Source organism: Coregonus lavaretus (assembly GCF_964263955.1).
Source record: "Coregonus lavaretus genome assembly, chromosome: 1".
Taxonomy (NCBI): domain Eukaryota; kingdom Metazoa; phylum Chordata; class Actinopteri; order Salmoniformes; family Salmonidae; genus Coregonus; species Coregonus lavaretus.
Window position 1 is genome coordinate 714113 of NC_139988.1, and position 13855 is coordinate 727967.

Consider the following 13855-nt stretch of genomic DNA (forward strand, 5'->3'; position numbering starts at 1 on the left):
ACTAGGGTGGTGTTGACACCTCCATTAAGGAAACTAGCTACTGTTACTAGGGTGGTGTTGACAACTCCATTAAGGAAACTAGCTACTGTTACTAGGGTGGTGTTGGCACATCCATTAGGGAAACTAGCTACTACTAGGGTGGTGTTGGCACCTCCATTAAGGAAACTAGCTACTGTTTCACTAGGATGGTGTTGGCACCTCCATTAAGGAAACTAGCTACTGTTTCACTAGGTTGGTGTTGGCACCTCCATTAAGGGAACTAGCTACTGTTACTAGGGTGGCATTGGCACCTCCATTAAGGTAACTAGCTACTGTTACTAGGGTGGCATTGGCATCTCCATTAAGGGAACTAGCTACTGTTTCACTAGGGTGGTGTTGGCACCTCCATTAAGGGAACTAGCTACTGTTTCACTAGGGTGGTGTTGGCTCCTCCATTAAGGGAACTAGCTACTGTTACTAGGATGGTGTTGGCACCTCCATTAAGGGAACTAGCTACTGTTTCACTAGGGTGGTGTTGGCACCTCCATTAAGGGAACTAGCTACTGTTACTAGGGTGGCATTGGCACCACTATTAAGGAAACTAGCTACTGTTACTAGGGAGGTGTTGGCACCTCCATTTAAGAGAACTAGCTACTGTTTCACTAGGGTGGTGTTGACACCTCCATTAAGGGAACTAGCTACTGTTTCACTATGGTGGTGTTGACACCTCCATTAAGGAAACTAGCTACTGTTACTAGGGTGGTGTTGGCACCTCCATTAAGGAAACTAGCTACTGTTTCACTAGGGTGGTGTTGGCACCTCCATTAAGGGAACTAGCTACTGTTACTAGGGAGGTGTTGGCACCTCCATTTAAGAGAACTAGCTACTGTTTCACTAGGGTGGTGTTGACACCTCCATTAAGGAAACTAGCTACTGTTACTAGGGTGGTGTTGACAACTCCATTAAGGAAACTAGCTACTGTTACTAGGGTGGTGTTGGCACATCCATTAGGGAAACTAGCTACTGTTTCACTAGGATGGTGTTGGCACCTCCATTAAGGAAACTAGCTACTGTTTCACTAGGATGGTGTTGGCACCTCCATTAAGGAAACTAGCTACTGTTTCACTAGGGTGGTGTTGACATCTCCATTAAGGCAACTAGCTACTGTTTCACTAGGGTGGTGTTGACACCTCCATTAAGGGAACTAGCTACTGTTACTAGGGTGGCGTTGGCAACTCCATTAAGGGAACTAGCTACTGTTACTAGCGTAGTGTTGGCACCTCCATTAAGGGAACTAGCTACTGTTTCACTAGGGTGGTGTTGGCACCTCCATTAAGGGAACTAGCTACTGTTATTAGGGTCGTGTTGGCATCTCCATTAAGGGAACTAGCTACTGTTTCACTAGGGTGGTGTTGGCACCTCCATTAAGGGAACTAGCTACTGTTACTAGGGTGGCATTGGCACCTCCATTAAGGGAACTAGCTACTGTTTCACTAGGGTGGTGTTGGCACCTCCATTAAGGGAACTAGCTACTGTTACTAGGGTGGCGTTGGCACCTCCATTAAGGGAACTAGCTACTGTTACTAGGGTGGCATTGGCATCTCCATTAAGGGAACTAGCTACTGTTTCACTAGGGTGGTGTTGGCACCTCCATTAAGGGAACTAGCTACTGTTTCACTAGGGTGGTGTTGGCTCCTCCATTAAGGGAACTAGCTACTGTTACTAGGGTGGCATTGGCATCTCCATTAAGGGAACTAGCTACTGTTTCACTAGGGTGGTGTTGACACCTCCATTAAGGAAACTAGCTACTGTTACTAGGGTGGTGTTGACAACTCCATTAAGGAAACTAGCTACTGTTACTAGGGTGGTGTTGGCACATCCATTAGGGAAACTAGCTACTACTAGGGTGGTGTTGGCACCTCCTTTAAGGAAACTAGCTACTGTTTCACTAGGATGGTGTTGGCACCTCCATTAAGGAAACTAGCTACTGTTTCAATATGGTGGTGTTGACATCTCCATTAAGGCAACTAGCTACTGTTTCACTAGGGTGGTGTTGACTCCTCCATTAAGGGAACTAGCTACTGTTACTAGGGTGGCGTTGGCAACTCCATTAAGGGAACTAGCTACTGTTACTAGCGTGGTGTTGGCACCTCCATTAAGGGAACTAGCTACTGTTACTAGGGTGGTGTTGGCATCTCCATTAAGGGAACTAGCTACTGTTTCACTAGGTTGGTGTTGGCACCTCCATTAAGGGAACTAGCCACTGTTACTAGGGTGGCGTTGGCACCTCCATTAAGGGAACTAGCCACTGTTACTAGGGTGGCATTGGCATCTCCATTAAGGGAACTAGCTACTGTTTCACTAGGGTGGTGTTGGCACCTCCATTAAGGGAACTAGCTACTGTTTCAGTAGGGTGGTGTTGGCTCCTCCATTAAGGGAACTAGCTACTGTTACTAGGATGGTGTTGGCACCTCCATTAAGGGAACTAGCTACTGTTTCACTAGGGTGGTATTGGCACCTCCATTAAGGGAACTAGCTACTGTTACTAGGGTGGCATTGGCACCACCATTAAGGAAACTAGCTACTGTTTCACTAGGGTGGTGTTTGCACCTCCATTAAGGGAACTAACTACTGTTACTAGGGAGGTGTTGGCACCTCCATTTAAGAGAACTAGCTACTGTTTCACTAGGGTGGTGTTGACACCTCCATTAAGGAAACTAGCTACTGTTACTAGGGTGGTGTTGGCACCTCCATTAACGAAACTAGCTACTGTTTCACTAGGGTAGTGTTGGCACCTCCATTAAGGGAACTAGCTACTGTTACTAGGGAGGTGTTGGCACCTCCATTTAAGAGAACTAGCTACTGTTTCACTAGGGTGGTGTTGACACCTCCATTAAGGAAACTAGCTACTGTTACTAGGGTGGTGTTGACAACTCCATTAAGGAAACTAGCCACTGTTACTAGGGTGGTGTTGGCACATCCATTAGGGAAACTAGCTACTACTAGGGTGGTGTTGGCACCTCCATTAAGGAAACTAGCTACTGTTTCACTAGGATGGTGTTGGCACCTCCATTAAGGAAACTAGCTACTGTTTCACTAGGGTGGTGTTGACATCTCCATTAAGGCAACTAGCTACTGTTTCACTAGGGTGGTGTTGACACCTCCATTAAGGGAACTAGCTACTGTTACTAGGGTGGCGTTGGCAACTCCATTAAGGGAACTAGCTACTGTTACTAGCGTGGTGTTGGCACCTCCATTAAGGGAACTAGCTACTGTTTCACTAGGGTGGTGTTGGCACCTCCATTAAGGGAACTAGCTACTGTTACTAGGGTGGTGTTGGCATCTCCATTAAGGTAACTAGCTACTGTTTCACTAGGGTGGTGTTGGCACCTCCATTAAGGGAACTAGCTACTGTTACTAGGGTGGCATTGGCACCTCCATTAAGGGAACTAGCTACTGTTTCACTAGGGTGGTGTTGGCACCTCATTTAAGAGAACTAGCTACTGTTTCACTAGGGTGGTGTTGACACCTCCATTAAGGAAACTAGCTACTGTTACTAGGGTGGTGTTGACAACTCCATTAAGGAAACTAGGTACTGTTACTAGGGTGGTGTTGGCACATCCATTAGGGAAACTAGCTACTACTAGGGTGGTGTTGGCACCTCCATTAAGGAAACTAGCTACTGTTTCACTAGGATGGTGTTGGCACCTCCATTAAGGAAACTAGCTACTGTTTCACTAGGGTGGTGTTGACATCTCCATTAAGGGAACTAGCTACTGTTTCACTAGGGTGGTGTTGGCACCTCCATTAAGGGAACTAGCTACTGTTACTAGGGTGGCGTTGGCACCTCCATTAAGGGAACTAGCTACTGTTACTAGGGTGGCATTGGCATCTCCATTAAGGGAACTAGCTACTGTTTCACTAGGGTGGTGTTGGCACCTCCATTAAGGGAACTAGCTACTGTTTCACTAGGGTGGTGTTGGCTCCTCCATTAAGGGAACTAGCTACTGTTACTAGGGTGGTGTTGGCACCTCCATTAAGGGAACTAGCTACTGTTTCACTAGGGTGGTGTTGGCACCTCCATTAAGGGAACTAGCTACTGTTACTAGGGTGGCATTGGCACCACCATTAAGGAAACTAGCTACTGTTTCACTAGGGTGGTGTTGGCACCTCCATTAAGGGAACTAGCTACTGTTACTAGGGTGGCGTTGGCACCTCCATTAAGGGAACTAGCTACTGTTACTAGGGTGGCATTGGCATCTCCATTAAGGGAACTAGCTACTGTTTCACTAGGGTGGTGTTGGCACCTCCATTAAGGGAACTAGCTACTGTTTCACTAGGGTGGTGTTGGCTCCTCCATTAAGGGAACTAGCTACTGTTACTAGGGTGGTGTTGGCACCTCCATTAAGGGAACTAGCTACTGTTTCACTAGGGTGGTGTTGGCACCTCCATTAAGGGAACTAGCTACTGTTACTAGGGTGGCATTGGCACCACCATTAAGGAATCTAGCTACTGTTTCACTAGGGTGGTGTTTGCACCTCCATTAAGGGAACTAGCTACTGTTACTAGGGAGGTGTTGGCACCTCCATTTAAGAGAACTAGCTACTGTTTCACTAGGGTGGTGTTGACACCTCCATTAAGGGAACTAGCTACTGTTTCACTATGGTGGTGTTGACACCTCCATTAAGGAAACTAGCTACTGTTACTAGGGTGGTGTTGGCACCTCCATTAAGGAAACTAGCTACTGTTACTAGGGTGGTGTTGGCACCTCCATTAAGGAAACTAGCTACTGTTACTAGGGTGGTGTTGGCACCTCCATTAAGGAAACTAGCTACTGTTACTAGGGTGGTGTTGGCACCTCCATTAAGGGAACTAGCTACTGTTACTAGGGTGGTGTTGGCACCTCCATTAAGGAAACTAGCTACTGTTTCACTAGGGTGGTGTTGGCACCTCCATTAAGGGAACTAGCTACTGTTTCACTAGGGTGGTGTTGACACCTCCATTAAGGGAACTAGCTACTGTTTCACTATGGTGGTGTTGACACCTCCATTAAGGAAACTAGCTACTGTTACTAGGGTGGTGTTGGCACCTCCATTAAGGAAACTAGCTACTGTTACTAGGGTGGTGTTGGCACCTCCATTAAGGAAAGTAGCTACTGTTACTAGGGTGGTGTTGGCACCTCCATTAAGGAAACTAGCTACTGTTACTAGGGTGGTGTTGGCACCTCCATTAAGGAAACTAGCTACTTGTCACACCCTGGCTCTGGGACTCTATATGTTGAGCCAGGGTGTGTTCATTCTATGTGTTCTATTTCTATGTTGGGGGTTCTAGGTTGTGTATTTCTATGTTGGCCTGAGTGACTCCCAATCAGAGGCAACGAGTGTCAGCTGTTGGCTGGTTGTCTCTGATTGGGAGCCATATTTATACTGTCTGTTTTCCTTTTGTGTTTGTGGGTTCTTGTTCCGTGTTCGGTCATTGTTACCGTGGACTTCACGAGTCGTTTATTGTTTTGTTGTTTTGTGTGTGCACTTTAATTAAATAAAGTAATCATGTTCGTTCATCACGCTGCGCATTGGTCTGTTCCATATGACGATCGTGACAGAAGAACCCACCATACCAGGACCAAGCAGCGTGTCCAGGAGCAGGCAGACTGGACATGGGAGGAAGCGCCAGGAAAGGAGATGGAGAGGCTGGCGATGGCCCAGGTGGGCAAATCGTGGTCCTGGGAGGACATGCTCGGGGGCAAATGGCCATGGGCAAGGATTAAGGCCCTGGCGAGAGAGGAGCAGCGGCGTCAGCAGTGTCATCGTCGCAAGGACGAGAGGCAACCCCAAAAATTTTTTAGGGGGGGGCACACTGCATGGGCGGCTGGGCAGCAGGAGGCTGCCACAGGTCGATTTGGAGAGGAGGCCACCGGGTTTGGGGGGCCAGAAGGCAGGTTGGCGGAGCCTGGAAGGAGAGCGGAACCAACGTCCCGTACTCAGGCATGGCAGCATGGGACGGGGCAGGTTCCGCGGTATGCGGAGCGGCGTTCTGTGCCACGAGTGGTCCGGCATAGTCCTGTACGTCCTGTGCGAGCGCCCCGCACGTGTCGTGCGAAGGCGGGTATGCAGCCAGGACGGAGTGTGCCGGCTCAACGCTCGTGGTCTCCAATGCCTCTCCGCGGTCCCGGATATCCTGCTCCGGTGTCACGTGCTGTTATGCCAGTACGGGTACACAGCCCTGTACGTCCTGTGCGGATGCCTCACACAGAGTGTGTGAGGGTAGGCATTCAGCCGGGACGGGTTGTGGCCGCTCTTCACTCCAGGTCTCCTATCCGTCTCCACAGCCCGGTTCGGCCTGTCCCTGCTCCACGCACCAAGCCTACGGTGTGCGTCGCCAGCCCAGTCCGGCCTATCCCTGCTCCACGCACCAAGCCTACGGTGTGCGTCGCCAGCCCAGTCCGGCCTGTTCCTGCCACTCGCACCAAGCCTACGGTGTGCGTCGCCAGCCCGGCCCGGCCTGTTCCTGCCACTCGCACCAAGCCTACGGTGCGCGTCGCCAGCCCGGCCCGGCCTGTTCCTGCCACTCGCACCAAGCCAGGGGTGCGAGTCGCCAGCCCGGCCCGGCCTGTTCCTGCCACTCGCACCAAGCCAGGGGTGCGAGTCGTCAGCCTGGTCCAGAACGTTCCTGCTACTCGCACCAAGCCAGGGGTGCGAGTCGTCAGCCTGGTCCAGCCAGTTCCTGCTACTCGCACCAAGCCAGGGGTGCGAGTCGTCAGTCCGGTAAAGCCCGTTCCGGCTCCACGCACCAAGCCAGGGGTGCGCATCGTCAGCCCGGTCCGGCCCGTTGCTGCTCCACGCACCAAGCCAGGGGTGTGAGTCGTCAGTCCGGTGAGGCCCGTTCCGGCTCCACGCACCAAGCCAGGGGTGCGTATCGTCAGCCCGGTCCGGCCCGTTGCTGCTCCACGCACCAAGCCAGGGGTGCGCATCGTCAGCCCGGTCCGGTCCGTTCCTGCCTCACGCACCAAGCCAGGGGTGCGCGTCGTCAGTCCGGCACAACCCGTGCCTGGGTCATCGGTGCCAAATCAGGTACCGCTCAACTGCTCCACAACGGAGCTGAAGCTAGCCGTTCCTGCTACGTTCAGGTCAGCTCCAGCCAGCGGGGCCAGACCGGACCAGGGGCGCTATGGGGGGATTATTGGAGGGTGGTGGGCAAGGCCGGAGCCAGAACCGCCGCCGAGGAGGTATGCCCACCCAGCCCTCCCCTGTTTTGCTCTTATTGAGGCGCGGTCGCAGTCCGCGCCTTTAGGGGGGGGGTACTGTCACACCCTGGCTCTGGGACTCTATATGTTGAGCCAGGGTGTGTTCATTCTATGTGTTCTATTTCTATGTTGGGGGTTCTAGGTTGTGTATTTCTATGTTGGCCTGAGTGACTCCCAATCAGAGGCAACGAGTGTCAGCTGTTGGCTGGTTGTCTCTGATTGGGAGCCATATTTATACTGTCTGTTTTCCTTTTGTGTTTGTGGGTTCTTGTTCCGTGTTCGGTCATTGTTACCGTGGACTTCACGAGTCGTTTATTGTTTTGTTGTTTCGTGTGTGCACTTTAATTAAATAAAGTAATCATGTTCGTTCATCACGCTGCGCATTGGTCTGTTCCATATGACGATCTTGACACTACTGTTTCACTAGGGTGGTGTTGGCACCTCCATTAAGGAAACTAGCTAAAATTTCACTAGGGTGAACAGTGACTCACTGAGTGTTGATCATCTGAATCTGCAGCTGAAAAGAGGAAGATCCTGTGCTAGCTTTGTTGCTAGCTTAGCTAGACGCCACATTACAGACTGCACATTTCAGACTGTACAGGCATTTCAGACCACAAGTTTCAGATTGTACTAGCATATTTCAGTACAGTACAATCTGTCTAGATGTGATTTACTGGCCCACATCGAAGCAATGTTTTGACTACCGTCAGCTTCTTGGAGATCAATGGATTTAGCAACAGCTTTTTTCCTCCCCTGCTTTTCCCTTCTGCTGAACAAAATGCCAATCTTGTGTAAAGCTTGGAAATGTTAATTAGCAGGTGTGGGTGTCCGTTTGAAAATCTGCATTGTTTATGTCAGGTGAAATAATTATATAAAAAAGGAAATGGGCTTGCAGGGTTTTGATTTGAATGTGCTCGTTGCGCAAGTTTAGTTTTTCAGTGATTTCATGATTGGAATGATTGGAATTGGGCTGACACAAGTTCCGGTTCAAAATCTCATTTATACAGCATTTAACCAGGTTTGCAGAGTCACAGGGGCAGAATGAAGACTGAAAACATTATCCCTCCCAATATACTGTATGTGTTTTGTTTTTCTCACTTTTTATTTGTGGTATTGAAACAGTCCCGTGTAGCTCAGTTGGTAGCTCAGTTGGTAGAGCATGGCGCTTGCAACGCCAGGGTTGAGGGTTTGATTCCCACGGGTGACCAGTATGAAAATGTATGCACTCACTAACTGTAAGTTGCTCTGGATAAGAGTGTCTGCTAAATGACTAAAATGTAAATAACTTCTGCAGGAAAAGCTCTTTGGGAAACCCCCAGCATTGTTTATTAGCAATGGCACCCTCTTCCCTATATAGTGCACTACTTTTGACCAGAGCTGTATGGGCCCAGGCCAAAAGTAGTGCACTACAGTGGGAATAGGATGCCATTTGGGACACATACTTACAGTTTCTGTCTGACAAATGATTACATTAGCGCCTGCTTAGTGGCACACTGTTTGAGCCTCTCAGTGAGTCATCACACAGCTCCAGTGTTTTGTTGATTCTGGTCCAGCTGTTAGCTTTCAGTTTCCATGAAATGATGAAATGATGTCTACCACGGTTAGGGTCAATCCATTGCAGTAATTTCCAGGAAAAACTGGAATAGTTTCTAACGTTTTCCTACTTTATTGGCGTGTACTTCACTCTTCTAAATGGTTCTAGAACACAGTTGGGCAAAGGAAAACATACTCCTTGGTATGGTTTTCAGAGGACAGCACACATCTCCATACTCCAACTGCTGAGTCATAGCTCTGAAAATAACTGACAAATGAAAATTAATAACAGTTACATCGTTTCTCCAAAGACGGGAAAAGGAATTGTGAAGGCGCCGGTGACGACTTTTCTTATCTTTTCATTTGAATGATTAGGAAATCATTTCCCTCCGCATTGTCTGCGGCTGAGGCTAATTCTTTTATCACAGAACTTTTAATTAGCTGTATCTCTGTGTTGCAGTACCACACTACGAGCTGAACAAGACTTGATGATGGAGGATGGAGGAAGCAGAATATAGTACAGTGTGTTCTATTCATTTGGTTTGAAAGTAATTTTTTGTACATTTTTATAATTAGTATACTTTTCTGATCAAGGACTTGGCCTACACAGGGTTTTATGATTTTTAATTTTTTTATAATGAGACATGTTTTGATACACAACATGCAGTGAGGGGTGCTTAGAGGAAAGGCAAGCTGGATAGCTTGAAATAGATTATCTGGATATGGGGTTTAACACATCCTAATGATCTCCGCCTGTTAACATATCATGCTATATGTCTGATGACTTCTCCCAACCCAATCTCCAAATAAAACGACAACCCGTGGGGTAACTGCAGCAACAGAATTACGTCATTGCTCGACGTTTTAATTACAACATGTGGTGCTGTACCTTAGCTGTCAGTCAAACTCTGCAAAAGTGAAACTAAAACTTAAGTTAGGCATTAATTCCAAGTGGTTAAGTTAAGGGTTAAAGGAAACAAAAAACAAAAAAAGTAAGTGCCTAGAACTGGGATGTAACACATGCCCCTTAAACGCCCATCCACCATCCCCAGCCACAACGCCCTAGCAAGCCGCCAGCCCATCCACCATCCCCAGCCACAACGCCCTAGCAAGCCGCCAGACCATCCACCATCCCCAGCCACAACGCCCTAGCAAGCCGCCAGACCATCCACCATCCCCAGCCACAACGCCCTAGCAAGCCGCCAGCCCATCCACCATCCCCAGCCACAACGCCCTAGCAAGCCGCCAGACCATCCACCATCCCCAGCCACAACGCCCTAGCAAGCCGCCAGCCCATCCACCATCCCCAGCCACAACGCCCTAGCAAGCCGCCAGCCCATCCACCATTCCCAGCCACAACGCCCTAGCAAGACGCCAGCCCATCCACCATCCCCAGCCACAACGCCCTAGCAAGCCGCCAGACCATCCACCATCCCCAGCCACAACACCCTAGCAAGACGCCAGCCCATCCACCATCCCCAGCCACAACGCCCTAGCAAGACGCCAGCCCATCCACCATCCCCAGCCACAACGGCCTAGCAAGCCGCCAGCCCATCCACCATCCCCAGCCACAACGCCCTAGCAAGCCGCCAGCCCATCCACCATCCCCAGCCACAACGCCCTAGCAAGCCGCCAGCCCATCCACCATCCCCAGCCACAACGCCCTAGCAAGCCGCCAGCCCATCCACCATCCCCAGCCACAACGCCCTAGCAAGCCGCCAGCCCATCCACCATCCCCAGCCACAACGCCCTAGCAAGCCGCCAGCCAAATAGATGGTAATCGGTGCTCACGTTGCCCCTAGTGGAAACTTTACACTTAACAAGTAGAAGTTACGTTTTTCATACTGGGGGGCCAGTATGAAAAATGTATGCACTCACTAATTGGAAGTCGCTCTGGATAAGAGCGTCTGCTAAATGACTAAACTGTAAGTTAAATACTTTACATTTTTACAAGTAATAGATAAACACTTTACACTTTTCAAGTAACAGTGACCATCCATTATGAAGGACACTCTCAGAACTTTTCTAATTTGCAATTCCCATGAGCGACCACGTCAACAAAAACACAAAAGAGTCAAAAGAGATGTTAAATGTGAGGACGACAGAGATTGATGATCGGTCCTGGTTCATCACAAACATAACTTACAAAAGAACAATGGGCGTTTTTTAAACGTTAATACACTCCGAGATAAACTGATTCTCTAAGCGCCCATTATTCATTAATTACTTGGCACGTTCCTTCTTGGTGCATCTTTAAGATTGTCAGCTTTTCCCCTCTCTCCACCCCCTCGCTTCCTGATTATGCGAGGAAATAAATTACAAACAGGAAAATGAAAGTGTGGCAGGTGATTTGTCGGGAAGATAATTTGTTATTGTGTGCATTCAGAAATGATTATCAGAAAAGGTGACCTGTGATCTTGTTGATTACCAAGAGCAGCGAAGCTGCAGTGCTGCCAGTATATCTTCTGTCTTCCATCCTAACTGCTGGGATGATGTTTGATATTTCTCCAGTCAGGATGAGTTTGGTGGCCTTTAAATCTCAGCGTTTGAGAATTACACAAATGTCTTCTTTTCACAAAGTCCCTTAAATGTTTGCTCTATGTAATGGGGAAAAAAACATATATTTGGGTCTATAATATAATATAATTAGAGTGAATGACTCATTGTAATACTATGGTGAAACCCTTAGAGAGCTAACAGCAGAAGACAAAAAAAGGACGCCATCACATATGGAAACAAACCATTTTAAAGTATTTGGATGGTCCTAATATCACATATGGAAACAAACCAAGATAGGAGGTTTGGTAATATGGGAAAACACATGCCTACAAGGAACATACCACACTGTCACAGAAACAAATCACAGAACAATTCCAGAAACTCTTAAGTTTATTTAATAGGATATTCCTATTTTTCTTCTGTTGGATAACATTATGAAAAATACACTTGAGGTACTTCAGTTAACAACATTGGATCAATTCAATTTTCTTTCTGTTACATCCCAAAACCAGATTTTATTTCTCAAATAGCAAATGACATCACAGTAATTCACACCTAGAATAAAAAAGGACGAACTTCTCAAGCTGTGTCAGAACGTTCCTCAACAGAGATGGACTGGCCATACGGCAATCCGGCAAACACCAGATGGGCTGGTCCATTTTTAGCCCAGTGGTCCAGTCTTAATATGGGTTTTTTGTGCAAGCATATAATTATTTGGCTACTAAGTAGGGTTGTGACGATTCCAGTATCATGATACTCAGAAGTATAGTGGTCATGGCAAGGAAACAGAACATGAATCAGATTTAATTTCTTGAGGAAAACAGTCCATCATTATGGAAACAAACATCATGATGCTGTCATCCAGAGTCACATTTGTTTATTTTCCAAGCAATAACACACAATATCGTGGTATAGCGATACTGGTATTGTCACAAACCTACTAATAAGGGGGCCTCAATGAAACAACGGGCTGAAGGACAAAAATGGGCTGGTGTATTAGAAATGCCCAGGACGATTTCTGGTCCCAGTCCGTCCCTTAGCTCCAGTATTGTAGCGGGGCTCATGGAATATTTACATAGCCTAAGACTATGGGGTCTGAATGCGGGTAGGATAGCTAGGGCCCAGTGCTTGGTACCGTGTTCAAAGGAAAGGAATAGAAAGCCCAGAGGATTCATGACGGCGCAGGAGTATTGTCTCTGAAAAACAGCAGTGCTGCTGGTAAGAAGAAACACCTTGATTTAAAATGCAGTTATAAAGCCATGCAGGCATAGAAGGGAGAAGAGGAGCCTAGGAAAGCCAGCAAACAGGAGTGTGATCAGAATGGGAAGTGGGAAGCAGAGGAGGTAGCTAGAACGAAAGCACAATACGCCTACAGATGTTGGATCTTAATTTGACCAGTATTGTTGCAGAAAAATATTCCCGCAGCAACAGGATTTTAACGTTTAGTCCACAATGTTGCTTGATCAGAGGTTAAGCTGTTAGCTGGCCAAAGGTAGGCTACATGAAAAGTGCGATACTGTTAATATAACCGTGTGTTAGTGCTGTTTTTTGGTGAATTTATTTAAGTCACAAAGCTCATCTGTGATGCAGGAAAATTCTCAGCAACAAAATAGTGATCAAATTAAGATCCTACACATGTATATAGTTCCGAGGATGATTTATAGTCACACATTCAGGAATGATGGAGATGGTGTCTGGTGTCTTGCTAAGGAGGAGAGTTCATATAATTTTAAGGGTAGATGTTTCTCTAATAAAGAGGGAGACTGTATGTAGCTGGGTTGTGTGTCGGGAATGGTCGTACACAATACATTTCCAGGAACCCTTGATAAACGTGGATGCAAACAACTAAAGATCAGCTTTGTTATCCAGTTGGGAACAGAATACTTTTTATTGGAAGCAAGAGTGACTAATTGTCATTAGCATTAGTATTTCCTGAACTGAAGCAGTTCAACTTCCACATTCACCCCCTCTCACCATTCAATCTCTTTTAATATGCAGCTTCTTCATACACAACAAGAACCATGTCTGTCTCACTCACAGCTGGCAGTATTTCCCTGGATGAACCCGTAGCTATTATTTAGACGTAATTAAACGAGGACTCCGTGACATGCCCTGGGACATGGAGAGATCTGCATAATCAATTACACAGGCAGCCAAGGCCATGCCAGCCAGATAAACTTTGGGAAACACGTCTCCATGCTTCTACATGACAATGGTGGCATTGTGGAGGCACACAACAAACAGATCTTCTGGGTGTTCGCAGCGAATATTCCTCAGTCTGTCTATAGCTACACACTAAGAGGGACACCAAGAGGGACACCAAGGGGACACACCAAGAGGGACATCAAGAGGGACACCAAGGGGACACACCAAGAGGGACATCAAGAGGGACACCAAGAGGGACACACCAAGAGGGACACCAAGAGGGACACCAAGAGGGACACACCAAGGGGACACACCAAGAGGGACACACCAAGAGGGACACACCAAGGGGACACACCAAGAGGGACACACCAAGGGGACACACCAAGAGGGACACCAAGGGGACACACCAAGAGGGACACACCAAGGGGACACACCAAGAGGGACACACCAAGGGGA